We start from the raw sequence: 13,340 nt of genomic DNA, 5'->3' as shown, positions 1-13,340 counted from the left end.
CAGATGATTCTACAAGCTGTTTTTTAAAACACTGATTTTAAGTGGGCACATTCAGCCATAAGGTAGAGAGACTGATGGGAAGACCCTCTGCAGTGATTATTAATGGACAGGGCCCAATTAGTTATTTATCATGCCAAGGACACATAAATAACAGACGGAACTATCTACAACAGCTTGGTAAACTCTAAAGAATTTGTTCATTCTCCGGCATTAAAATATATGTCGTGTGTGTGTGTGTGTGTGTGTGTGTGTGTGTGTGTATGATTTTATATATATGACACATATGCATATTTATACATATATATGGTAACCTAATGACTTCCTACACATAAAATGAATGCTCGTCAAAGACTTCATTTAACTAATTAACGAGGGAACAGTAAGAAATTCCAAGGGATTCAAACAACAATTCAAAGCACACGCATATGTAAGCCATCAGGAACACCAAAATGAATGAGCTTACTAGATGCAAAACTGGCTTCTTCCCCAAGGTGGGTGGGAGGATTAATTGCACTCCACAGGGTGAAAGTCATTTTCACATCCATGGACAAAAATCATTTGCATTGCTGCTTTCAGCTCCCAACAACTTACAGAGTTGGAAAATAGCTCATAAACAATGAAAGACTGAGATAACCCACAAGGATCAGTCTCTACCATTCTGAAGTGTTCTTTTGCATTTTTCCTGATGCCAGCCGTCGCACGATGAAAAGTTTATGTCAGAGGCACTTGAAATGGCTCTAATGCTCATTCATCTGTCTTTTTTGCCTCTTCAGATTCACTTCTGGCTTCCAGTCCTGAAAATGATCCGGAAGAAATGAACGGGCATTGCAGTTGAAGGCAATCCATGAGAAACCCCGAGGAGCTCCTCGGCCACACTGCTGCGGCCGTTCTTCTGGATTTCTGTGGACGCAGTTCCCCGTGCCTGCCCCACAGCAGAGAGCTGTGTTCTGTGCACCTGCTGCGGGGTGTTCGCAGGCCAAGCCACTTTTCTTCCTAAGGCCAAAGGGCTACCAGGTAAATGCCATTGTCATCTGTCTTCCAAACAAGGTACATGATCCGGACTGTGTCACAATGTAGCAGAAAAGTATAAACCAGACCCCTGGAGGATGAGTCTCAGCATAGAATAATACTCAAGGAAAAAACAAAACAAAAAAAGACAGAACAAAAATTAGAAAAAATCAAAATCACTACTAAAGGCTTATAGGCAAATGCCAAGGAGAACATACATTTAATGCCAGGAAAATATCTTTAAACTCTTCCGTCCCTTCTCTGCCCTTTGAAATATCATTCATAGCTATTCCCTACCCCCAGCACTCTCTGCCCTCCCCCTGTCCTTACTCAAACACCAAAGACTTTCTCTGAAACCCTTATCTAGCAGCTCCTAATTTCACTTCACCGCCACCGCCACCTCGGCTTTGACCCTCCTCTTTCCTGGAGCACTTTTGGCTTTATGTCTTCTATCAAATCCTCTATCAGGTATTTAGACCACATGTATCCAAACCACAGGAAATGCTTGTTAAAAGGACCATCTTGGGCTGCTATCTACAACGCTCAGTGTAGACTACATTGTATAGGGGCCCTATTTCCCCTAAACTCCAAATACCCAAAAGGGAGAAAAACCTCCTCAAATATTGATTCCATTATCTCAAAGGACCCTGAATAAGAAAGAAATAATCATTAAATTTTTCTAATATTTTAACTTTTCATTTTGAAAACTTTTCAGACTTACAAAAAAATTGCAAAATAGTACAGAGTTCCATTTACCCTTCATCCATCATTCCCAAGAACCATCGCACAATTATCGAAACCAGGGAAACAACCTTGAAAAAATGCATCATTTACAGAGCTTATTGAATTTTTGTCAGTTGTCCCACTAATACCCCCTTTCTGGTCCCTGAGTCAGTCCAGGCTCCCACATCACATTTAGTTTCTTAGTCTCCTCCCATCAGGGACAGTTCTTCAGTCTTTCCTTTTCTTTTATGACCTTGACACTTTAGAAAAGTGCTGGCCAGTAATCTTATAAAATGTCTTTGACTGGGGTTTGCCTGATGTTTCCTTGTGTAATTCCTCCGGATAATGTATTTTTGGCAAGAATACTACAGAAGCCATGATGTGGTCATCTCGGTGTCCCCTTGTACCAGCGGGCATGTGGTGTGGACGTGTCTCATTACTGGTTAGGTTACCTTTCATCATTTAGTTAGGATGGGGACTGCCAGAGTTTTCCACGGTAAAGTTACTGTTTTTCCCTTTGTAATTACTGGGTGTATTGTGGGGAAATATTCAGGCGATGCAAACATCCTGTTTCTCATCATCCATTATTAGCATCTGTCGATGCAGAACCAGGGTGTGGCCAAAGAGTGATTTTCTATTTACATAATATCATCTCCATTTTTCATTGGATCTACACTATCCCCAGAAAGAAACATTGTTCCAAAGACTGAGCTTTGTTTCAGGCCCCAGAGTGGGCATTTTACATACATGATCTCCTTTAGGTTTCACAACAATTCTGTGAGGTAGGTATTATTTCCGTTTGATAGATGGGAAACCCTCACTCAGCGGGCTGGGGGTAGGGCCTTGGCGATGGCTTGTCTAAAGCTCCCAGGTGATTTTAATGGGCAGCCAGGACTGAGAACCACCAGTCCAGAAAGTTTTACAGAATTGTCTTTCAATTCAGGTTCAACTGTGAAATTTCTCTAACAGAAGTAGCCTCCATTAAAAGCCTGTCTGATTCAGCATTTCCCAAAGTGTGTTCCTCAGACCACACCAGTCTCTCAGCTGTCCCATAAAAAAAAGAAAAAAAAAACTTTACATAAGTTAGTAAATCCATACCATCTGCCTTCTAACTTTGAAGATTCATAAAGCATGTTGGCACAATTCAAAAACTTGAGAAACCCTATAATAAAGAAATCTCTTTAAGACTTATTTTGCCCCAAATTATTAAACCCTGGAATAATTTTACCTGCAATAACGATTAGCATCACGTAGGGCCAGTTCTGCAGTCCATACTCAGGCAAATGCTGATGGAGTTGGCATGACTTTCCACCAAAAAAGGATTTGAGAAGATGAAGATGCATTTGCAGTTTTGGTTTATTTAAATCAAATCATTCTCATGATTTCATACCTTGTTGTGTTTTCTAAATAAACAAATGTATATATTAATACATGGATCCAAAGTATGAATGTTTGTATTCATTTTGCACTTATTCCTCCTACAGAGAAGGGATCTGTTCCATATTAACAAAGGCAAAGAATGAACTGCCAAATTTTTAGAAGGAATTGGATGCTTTTGTGCTTCTAAATTCTGTTAATTAACTAACTTACTAATCTACCTAACAGCATCACCAATGACTAGAATAAACTTTTGGGACAGGCCATGTAGAAGGTACTGGTGATGCCCAGACAGTTCACCTTGGTCCCTGCCTTTGGGATGCTTTCAGTCTAGTCAGGAAGACAGACACATGCTTAGACAATAAATAACAATTTACGCTAGGTTTTGGAAAGTGTCAAGGGCACAGGGCAGGGGTTGCCTGTAGGGCGCAGGGGCCAGGTTCTCTGCCCTGGCCTACTACGATTGTCTAGTTTACCCCTGTTCTTTATGAGAAGGGCATTAGAGAGATTAGTCCATTGGTTTTAATTCCCTTGAAACTAAAATTACTTTCTGAAGTAGCATAATCTCTGTTGTTTCCAGTGCACTGTGACTTTGAACAGTTCACAAAGCTCCTGGAGAGTGTCCTGCTGTCCCTGTTAGGCATGTTTGCCCTGACTTTGAAGTGCTTGTCCCTATTGGAAGGACAGGCTGACAAAGAGGGGGTGGCACAAAATGCAATTTGATCCTGAAAACAAGATTTAGACTTGCTCATTAAGGCCAGTCTAACTGGGATATAAAATGCTTATTTAATTACAGCTTATCCACTTTAGATTTAAAAACGAACAGTTGGTTAAATTTCTTGAGACATCTATTGTGAAATGTGCCCTGTTGATCTCGTGGAGGTGGAAAGATACCACTCAAAGTAATTTAACGGCACTTCCTTTTTCACCTCTAATTTTAATGGCTTATAAAAGATATTGCATTATTGCAGTCTAAGTCACTATTTCTCATCTCACGAACCCCAGCTTGGTGCCACACTCGTTCCGGTCTTTCAAGTGTCATTCTGACGTCCTCATTGGCTTCGCGTCTGTTGTTGGTTGTGTCTCTCTGACGGTGAGATACACTAATTCTGAACACCTTCGCAGTAATAGATCTCGTTTATTGTTCTACTTGGCATGTTCAACATCGTCTTTCCTCTTTCGATTCGCTCTCTGTTGCTTTCTTGATGAGGACTTCATCAATCCCAGTTATAATATGGGATATCCTGAAGTCTTCACACGCCATGTATTTTTGTCTTAATTCGCCTAAGAGAGATAAATAAATGTATCTCATCCCTCTGAAAGTAAGAACTAGCTTTCTCACCCAAAGTCAGTCATAGTGAAAAGACCATTAAGGTCAATTATTTTAGTTAACTTATACTATGGAAGAAAGAGGAACTGGTTAAAAAAAAATGAATATGGGCTGAACATTGGTTCTATATTCATATATATTTAAAAGCCTGTTTTCCCCCCCACAACAGCGGGGAGGAAAGATTTAAATTAATAGGTGGCTGAGACCAACAAACTTTCAGGGTTAAAGTCTTCTTTGGTTTTAATCTCTGATGGTTGCAGTGACATTTTTAAAAGCAGGAAAGGAAAGATGAATAACAGGGTACAGGGGATACGAGCCTTTTATCAGCTAAATTCTGGGTGTCTATGAACCTTACTATTATAATCAGAAAACAGAAGAAATCAGAGTTGTATTTGTCATTTGAGGAATTTCATGCAAATGCAAATGGAAAGTGAAAAAGACAATGATAGAAATCAAAGTATAACCAGCCAAATCACTGCAATGAGGGCACAAAGTGTTTGCACTACTTTCCTGGATACTGTGGAAACACAGTGTGGTGTGTAAGGTGCCCTCGCCCCAAGCCTCATTCAGCAAAGATGAGGAACAATGTACCCACTGCCCACAGCATGGGGCTCAGGAAGAGGGCGGGCTTAGAGGACACACAGGAGGACCAGGAAGGACTGTGACAAAGATACAGACGTCCATCCCCTCAGGACCCAGAGCAGAGTTCCCAAAGCTGGCTGATCATCAGAGTTGCCTCCAGAGGCTAAAGAAAAAAAGTAAACTTACAGATTCCCAAACCTAAATTCAGATCCACTGACTGGGGAGACGGGGGAGGGTCCCGGAAGTCTGTATTCTGTGGGACTTCATGAGATGGAGCAGGGGTTCAGATGATTAGGGAAATTTGGGAACCACAGCTTTAGAGGACTGGAGCAAGCTTTGGAAAGGATGGGTTGCTGATTAAATAAAAACACATCTACGATGTGATTAGCTCGGTGGACATACACATAGAACTTCCGTTCTACCCTTTGCTGAAGGAGCTATTAATCCACCAAGATTTTTCAATAATGCAAAATGCAAATTGTCAAAAAAAAAGTACATTGTTTTCACCTTCTGCAGCCCAACTCGCCATCCAAACAAAAACAGAACTGATGATGGTATCATAAAATTAAATAATCATAATGATGAGGGAACAGAAGGCAAGCTGAGAACAAAGCAGAAGCTGACACCCTACAAGCCCCCCCCCCCCACCATGGGATCTTTGTGACATTCCTCAGGCACTCCTGGCTGTCCTAAAGGAAAAACAAATAGTTAACTGATAGAGATCACAGTCTTGCAGGACAGGAGTCTCCTTCAGTTTACAAAAGTCTTAAGCAATTTATGAGGACAAAGCATTTCTATCAATGGCCTAGCTTCCAGAAGGGAATGTAGATACAATTAAATGCCCTTATAACCTGCAGCCCAACAACAGATACTTGAGGTGGGCAGAGTGTAATGTTTCTCCAGGAAGTTCCCAACTACCTTAATGTTAATGCCTTACTAGAGGGGTAATCAACCTTAACCTGACAATGGCAAGGCCTCCAGTGTCCTGTGAGTCTTCTTGAGCATATGAAAGTTCTTTGGAAACCTCCCTTTTTCCTCACCTCCCCCAAACCCATGGTATATAATCAGCCACCCCTCACAACCCCGGGGCGGGAGCTCTTTCTGCCCACAGGTCCTGTCCCCGGGGCTTTAATAAACCACCATTTTTGCACCAAAGACATCTCAAGAGTTCTTTCCTAGTCGTCGGCTCTGGACTCCACCCCACTGAACCTCACCTATATTCTAAAGCTTCATCAATAACTAGTAGTTAACTATCAAACATAGTTTGGTACCCATACTATTTTTTAATTAAACTATCCCAACTTAGGGGATGGTATATCACAGTGTTTTGAAAAATGAAAGTAACCTCAACTATGACAGTCACATGATACACTAGAGAGAACGGATTTTTAGAATGGGGAAGGCTGGATTCAAATCCTACTTCTGCTAAGCATTAGTGGCGTCAACTTAAGCGACTTAGCTCTTACCTCTCTGAGCCTCAGTGTTCTTATTTCTGAAATGGGGCTTAAAATAGGAATCAATAGCATCTTTTGAGAATTAAATGAAATGACCATATAAAGTCTCGCAAAAATAGATAAATAAATGTTTATCGTCTTGCTCCTTTCCATTTGCTCCCTGCTCAATCTCACTTTTTTCAACTTTTGACAATAAAGTCTGATACAAAAAGAGTAAAACAAACAAACGAACAACAACAAAAAAGAGTCTCAACCAGGCTTGGTACACACTAGGGATCGGCGACCTTTTTTTGTGAAGGGACAGACAGTAAATAGGTCAGGCTTTGCAGCCACGGAGTCTCTGTTGCAAACCCTCTCATCTCTGCTGGGGTAGTGAGAAGGCAACGCGTGGACAAAACGTGAATGCATGGGTATGACTGTGTTTCAATAAAGCTTTATTTGCAAAACCAAGAGTCAAGCTGGATCTGTCTGCCTGATAATGCAGGAAGACTTTTTTAGAAATGCATAGGTTGATGCCGGACATGATGCAATGGGGACTCAAAGTCAGAAAACCCAAATGGGGTCAAAATCCCTTTTACCATCCACTAGCTAGATGACTTCGCAAAATTCACTTCACCTTTCTGAGCTGAATTTTCTCATCTGTAAAGATGAAGGAGCTGGGCTACAGAATCTCTGACGAAGCCACCATCCCTTGTCTCTTGATTCTTTGAGAGACCACAGTCTCCTAGAGAGAATCACCAATACACTGTCACCCGAATTTCAGCATTTGTTTGTTCTTTCATTGTTGATCAGTGAATCATAAAGAGCAACAGAAGCTCTCAGGTCATAAGTATGATTCACTTGATGAAAAAGGGAAAAGATAGCATTTGGTCAAAATAAATGGTGTTTTCTCCACAGACAAAAAGAAACAATCAGAACAGTTATTAAATTTAAATGTCATACGTAATTTCACACGGTTTCAAGTCAGACTAAGATGTCAGTGGCTGAAGACCAGAAAATTGAAAGCCTTGTTTTTTCAAAGCGAGCAGTGCACTCACTCTCACTGTGATATATTAATTAGGGAGTGAAAGAAATCGATCAAAACTATTTTTCCAAAAGGAAACCATGTGGAGGTATGTTTGCACTAAATAAGGGTGCTGTGTCTTGCAAATGCAAATGCTAATACAAGAAAATAAATAAGACATCATTTTAAAACAGGATGCCATCAAAGAAAAAGAGTGTTGAATTAGAAGTCAGAACTGACTTCTAATTCTGTCTCTACTGCTAACTAGATTTAGCCAGGGTGCCATCAAAGAAAAAGAGTGTTGAATTAGAAGTCAGAACTGACTTCTAATTCTGTCTCTACTGCTAACTAGATTTAGCCAGGGTGCTTCCTTCTCTTGACACAATTCAGTCCTTCATAGAAAACATCATAATAGCTATGATTGACTGAACCCTTAGTAGGTACCAGACACTGTTTTTGGTGTGTTATTCCCATTAATCCTCACCAAAATCTCATAAGGAAGTCCTGATGCTATTGCTGTTGTACAGTTGAAGAAACTGAGGCACAGAGAGGCTAAGTAACTTGGTTCTGGAAGCAGGATTTGAACATAGCTACTCTCGACTATGCTGCCTCCCAAAGCGAGACTTTCCTGTGTCCTTTCCCAGCTTAGAGATCCAGATCCACACGTACTGTGAGTTCATACTCCCCCCACCGGGCATTCAAGCTCCCTCCCATCTGATCCTAGCCCCCACCATATTTCTCATTCTCCCTCTGCCTGAGCCCTTCCTTTATTAAAAAGCTCTTTTTGCCCGGCCTCCTGAAAGAGTCGCCTGCATTCCCCTTCAGCGCTGTGCTCTCCTGGATCTCCCCTCCCCAGCCCCCTCCCTGCTTTCTCCTGCCTTCCAGGCCCTACCCGGGTCCTGTGAATGGGGCCATGTCCCGGCTGAGTCACAAACCCTGTGTGGGAACTGGGAAACGTCCTTTAAACTCTCCTGGCCTCAGTTTCTTGATCACTTGAGTGTTGGACTCCATTTCGCTTTCTCAAACTTGTGAACTCTTTTCTTTGAAGCGGTAGACCCTTTCCCCTAGTTCACTTTCTAGATCACCAACTCCCCGTCCGGCAGACACAGGTACCCTGCTCCTCGAAGGGGAGGCTGAAGCCTGAAGCCACTCTCTGTCCTCTCGTCCACAGTGGCAGTCTGGGAGGCACCTGAGCGATGTGCAGACCAGAGCAGGAAGACACAGGGGTGGCTCTAGTCATGCAGGCCCAGACCTCCACTAGTTTGCCGCACATTGGCCGGGTCATCCTCTATCATTTACTTACACGTTCTTTAAACCAACTCAGCATTATTACTTAAATAAGTTCATTCAAAAGAAGGAAGCTTTATAACATCATTACAAATGGAAAAACAGTGTCACCTTCCATAAATATAAAGTAGCATACACGCACACACACATCATATATACAGTATTTGTTATATAGGCAGATTATGCACAGATACGTTATACACACAGTTATGTACATTTTATATATATTACACAGATACACATGCACTGAAAACAAAACAACATTATTACAGCATTAGTCTAGTGAGGTATTTGCCTGCCAAAGCCAACAGCCTACTTACTCTGTGTGAAACAGCTCACAGAACCCATGCTAGGGGTTATCCCACCGAGGGGCGAGGGACTGGGGTACTTGTACACCAACTCCCGCCACCTGCTGGTTGGGGTTGCTTCTGCTTTTGGGTGGTTTTCATTCCTCTCTCTGGCTTTCCTCGGTTATGGAAAAAAGCCCCCAGTCAAAGGGATGCGGAGCCCGGCAGCTGGGGGTCAGCTGGAGCGCACAGAAGTGCTGGTGGGGGGTGGGGAGGGCCCACAGCACCTGCAGCAGCTCCATCTCAGTAAAATGGGAAGGAGCTGCCTTCCACGGTCACCCGGGTCTCTGCCGACACCAAAGCCTTGTCATTGACATGATGTCATTCTTGCCTATAAACCACTGACAGCTCTTGGCTCTCATTCCTGAGTCCGGTCCTCCAACAAAATGCCGATTCCTGGGGCAGGGGTATTTACCCAACTAGAAAATAATTTTGCTGAAACATCATTCTCCATGTTACCTACTGAAAAACAGTTGTCACTATGGAGTACAAACCAATCACAGGATCATTAACTCAGCTTAAATAAATGAATAATTTCCTTTGAATGTCTGCATCATCCAACCGTGAAGTCCTAGACAACGTCTAGGCCCAGAACTCCCCGCTCTCAACTCAGAACCCTATTTAGAAGAATGCCCTGTGTGCAGTAGTCTTTACAGGTTTTTTTTTCCCCTTCTCAAATGTTCTTTAGCCTATGTAGATGGCATTTATGCAATTCAGAGAAAGGCACCGCAACAGGATTAGTCAGCAACACGCCCTCTGACGCAGCTTCTGTGATCTAGTTAAAAATAGGAAAGAGGATGTTTTGCATAAGTCATCACCGTTGTGCAGGATCAGAGAACTGTCCACTTTTTTTGGTTTCCACATCCTGTCACTTTACCTAAAAATAGATGAAAACTGTCCCCGGGATTTTTGGACAAGACATTTGCTTCTGTGATATAGGCTCCTTGGTCCTTCTTTTTTTTTTTTAAGATTTTATTTATTTATCTGACAGAGAGACAGCGAGAGAGGGAACACAAGCAGGGGGAGTGGGAGAGGGAGAAGCAGGCTTCCCGCCGAGCAGGGAGCCCGGTGCGGGGCTCGATCCCAGGACCCTGGGATCATGACCTGAGCTGGAGGCAGACGCTTAACGACTGAGCCACCCAGGCGCGCCGGCTCCCTGGTCCCTACTTGTCTGCAGGTTCCTTTGCTGGCTTCCCTTCACCTTCTGCCATTTCCAATTCTGAGGGTCAGCCTCGGGCTCAGGACCTCTGCCGTTCTTCCCCCCTCCCCGGGGATAAACTGCAGGGCCCACGGGGGCCAGGCCGGGGACATCAGCTGTGAAGCCAGCCGGGCGGGCAGGGTAAACCAGCCTGGGCCTGGCCCACCCGAAAGGAAGGAACTCTTCCTCAGTTTCTCACAGACCAACTGACTTTTCCCAGAGCGCCCAGAAACCCAGAGTTTTTTATAGGAACATACCTAATCTGTAAATGTTAGAAATGAATTTAAATATTAATTTTTAAAAAATAGAGTAAAGGTGGAACCCTGAGTTTGCAGTCTGTAAGCTCTATTCCATATATTCTCCTTCATGTGTTGCCAGCTATAAAGTGGGGGATCTACAAAATCTACATCCATAGGTCTAAATCCTCCCACTTTCTCCAGTTCTTCTCTCTCATTTGGACTAGGAAAGGAGTCCTGGATTCTGATTTTGGCTCCACCCTTTGCTAGCCATGGAACTTTGGTGGATAGCTTCCTCTCCCCAGGCCCCAGCTGCCTCGTCTGTAGAATGTGGCCCTTGGAGTCAATGACTTTGAGGGCCCTGCCAAGCTCTACCAGCCTGTGAGTCTGAGAGACCCTCCTCTTCGTCACCTCTTTCTTGCCTTTCTTGATCTCAAAATATCAATTTCCGACCACAGTCAGTGACCCAAACGTTTTCCAGGTTTTCTCAGCTTAGGAGTCAGTTTTATTTGTAACTCTGCTTCTAGGCAACATCCAACCAGTTCTATTGCTGCAACACTCCTTAAATTTCCCTTTTGACCAGGAATGACCTGCTACCATCGTTTTCCTACCAAACCATGAGATTTGCTTCCATCCCTCCTTGAGCTTCTCCATTACCCCCAGCTCTAGAACTCCTCCTCCAAAGACAAAACAAAAAAAATAATTTTAAGAGCATTTTTTTTTCAGAAATCTTCCTTGCGCCTGGGTGGCTCAGTCGTTAAGCGTCTGCCTTCAGCTCAGGTCATGATCCCGGGGTCCTGGGATCGAGTCCCGCATCGGGCTCTCCACTCCGCGGGAAGCCTGCTTCCCCCTCTCCCACTCCCCCTGCTTGTGTTCCCTCTCTCCCTGTCTCTCTCTCTGTCAAATAAATAAATAAAATCTTAAATAAAAAAAAAAGAAATTTTCCTTGGAAGAAAATTTACAATGGCTATTTATAATCTGCATTACTTATCACATCCAGCCTTCAAGTTGCCTTACTGCCCTTGTAGGCTAATGAGTCCACTCAGGCAACCATATTTAATTCATTAGCTGGGCGTGAGGGGAGGGTCCAGTGGTGTGTAGCAGGGTCAAGGGTGGTTCACAGGTAGCCTCTCATTGGAGTATCAGGCATTCATACTCCAGTAGGAGGTATAAATATTTAGGTAGTATCTCAAATAAAAGTGTCTAAAGCATTGTGGGTAATAATGTTACCAATGTCAGGGGAGGAAGAAATCTCTGTAATTGTTTCTCACATCCAAAAGTAAAGAAAGTATTCTCATCCCAGAAACAAACTGGGCACGTTTCCATTTATCCTTAGGGGAGCGGAACACTGGAGGCAGGACAAAATTTGAGAGTTTCAAACCTCTCACTTCTACCTGGGTTTCCAGTTGGTGAATGAATTATTTCCTAGGGCTGCTATAACAAATTATTACAAACTGAGTGCCTTAAAACAACAGAAATTTACACTCTCACAGATAAAAGCTGAATAACGTCTTGAAGGAAGAATCCTTCCTTGTCTCTCCGACCTTCTGGCTGGTTGCTGGCAATCCTTTGCTTTCCTCGGCTTATGGCAGCATAACTCCGATTTCTCCTGTCTTCACACTGACAGTTTTCCTTCTGTGACTAATATTCTCTCTTATGATAAGAACAGCAGTCCTTGGGCTGAGGCCCACCATAATCCGGTATGATCTTATTTTAATGTGATTATATCTTCAGAGACTCTTATTTCCAAAGAAGGTCACATTTGGGGAACTAAGCATTAGGACTAGAACATATTTTTGAAGGGGACACTGTTAACTCAGGACAGGAAAGACTCTCCCTACCACAATGCCCCACATACAGTATATAGAACCACCTCTTCAGAAAGTATTTTTCACAAATTGGTCACAGCACAACTTCACTGTTAGCATGAATTTGCATACCCTCTGCTGCCCTTTGTCTCTACCTGCAGGCGTGGGAAGAGCAGGAGCAATCAACACTGGATTTTCGATGCCACAGAGAAAAGGTTTTCTAAGGAATTTGGGATTATACCTTAGCCACCATGAACGGCCCGCTGTGTAGAGGCTCCCTGAGCTTTGAGGAAAGGACGTGGATGGAAGACCTCAGCAATACACTGAGTTGAGCCATGAGAGGCCATATAAGTGGGAGATACCAAATGTGGGAACCAATTTGGCGCTTTATGAGAAGGCAGGGAATGGTGGTGAAGGGCCCCCAGTGAGGAACAGGACTAGCTGCTGGGCCAAGGACAAGCCAGCCTATCCATGCTGGCTGCAAGTGGTGATTGCGGGGCAGACCGTTCTGCCAGGGGACGTGAAAATCCGCATCGAAAAGAAAAGATAAAGTCATCCTGAACTGGCATTAGTGGGTGCCATCTGAGTGCTTCCTAAGTCTTACAAGTTTACAGCTGAGAAAGAGACGGTGGTCAAGGCACTCTCTGTGAGTGGAGCAAGATGGAGTCTAAGAATGGGTTGGATAGATCCTTCTTCATTAAATTGCTGAAAACCATGTCAGGAGCCTTAAAAACAGAAATGGATGGGTCTCATAAAAATGACACGGTAAAATAAAATTAAATGTGCACTGCGACTCTTGTTCCTCTATTTTCTTGAGTTAGTGTTCACATTCCCCAGTATTGAGGGTGAGACAGCTGGCGATAAGATCCGGGGACAGGGACCAGCAGGGGGCAGTCCCCAGATGTAGGTGAAAATCTGACAGCCAGACATTTATTTGGGGAGCCAAATACTTCTCCCGGAGCCTCTTTCCAGGGCTGGCATACACTA

At 43.3% G+C, this 13,340-nt stretch overlaps 1 long non-coding RNA gene across 2 annotated transcripts; it reads right to left on the bottom strand.

Annotated features, from left to right (window-relative positions):
- Positions 1-334: 334 nt before the first annotated feature.
- Positions 335-9,323, bottom strand: LOC114216324 (uncharacterized). 2 transcript variants are annotated; one of them, XR_015768092.1, is made up of 4 exons: positions 9,085-9,323; positions 4,109-4,392; positions 2,960-3,134; positions 335-1,129 (listed from the first exon to the last, which is right to left on the bottom strand). It is a non-coding gene; the product is annotated as an uncharacterized LOC114216324 (long non-coding RNA). The 2 variants fall into 2 exon arrangements; XR_003610755.2 differs by having other exon boundaries at positions 335-3,134.
- Between the last annotated feature and the right edge of the window lie 4,017 nt (positions 9,324-13,340).

Source organism: Eumetopias jubatus, unplaced genomic scaffold (genome assembly GCF_037043125.1).
Source record: "Eumetopias jubatus isolate StellerSeaLion01/CBP00866 unplaced genomic scaffold, mEumJub1_p1.0 scaffold_4, whole genome shotgun sequence".
NCBI lineage: Eukaryota > Metazoa > Chordata > Mammalia > Carnivora > Otariidae > Eumetopias > Eumetopias jubatus.
This window is presented reverse-complemented; position numbering and strand designations above follow the sequence as displayed.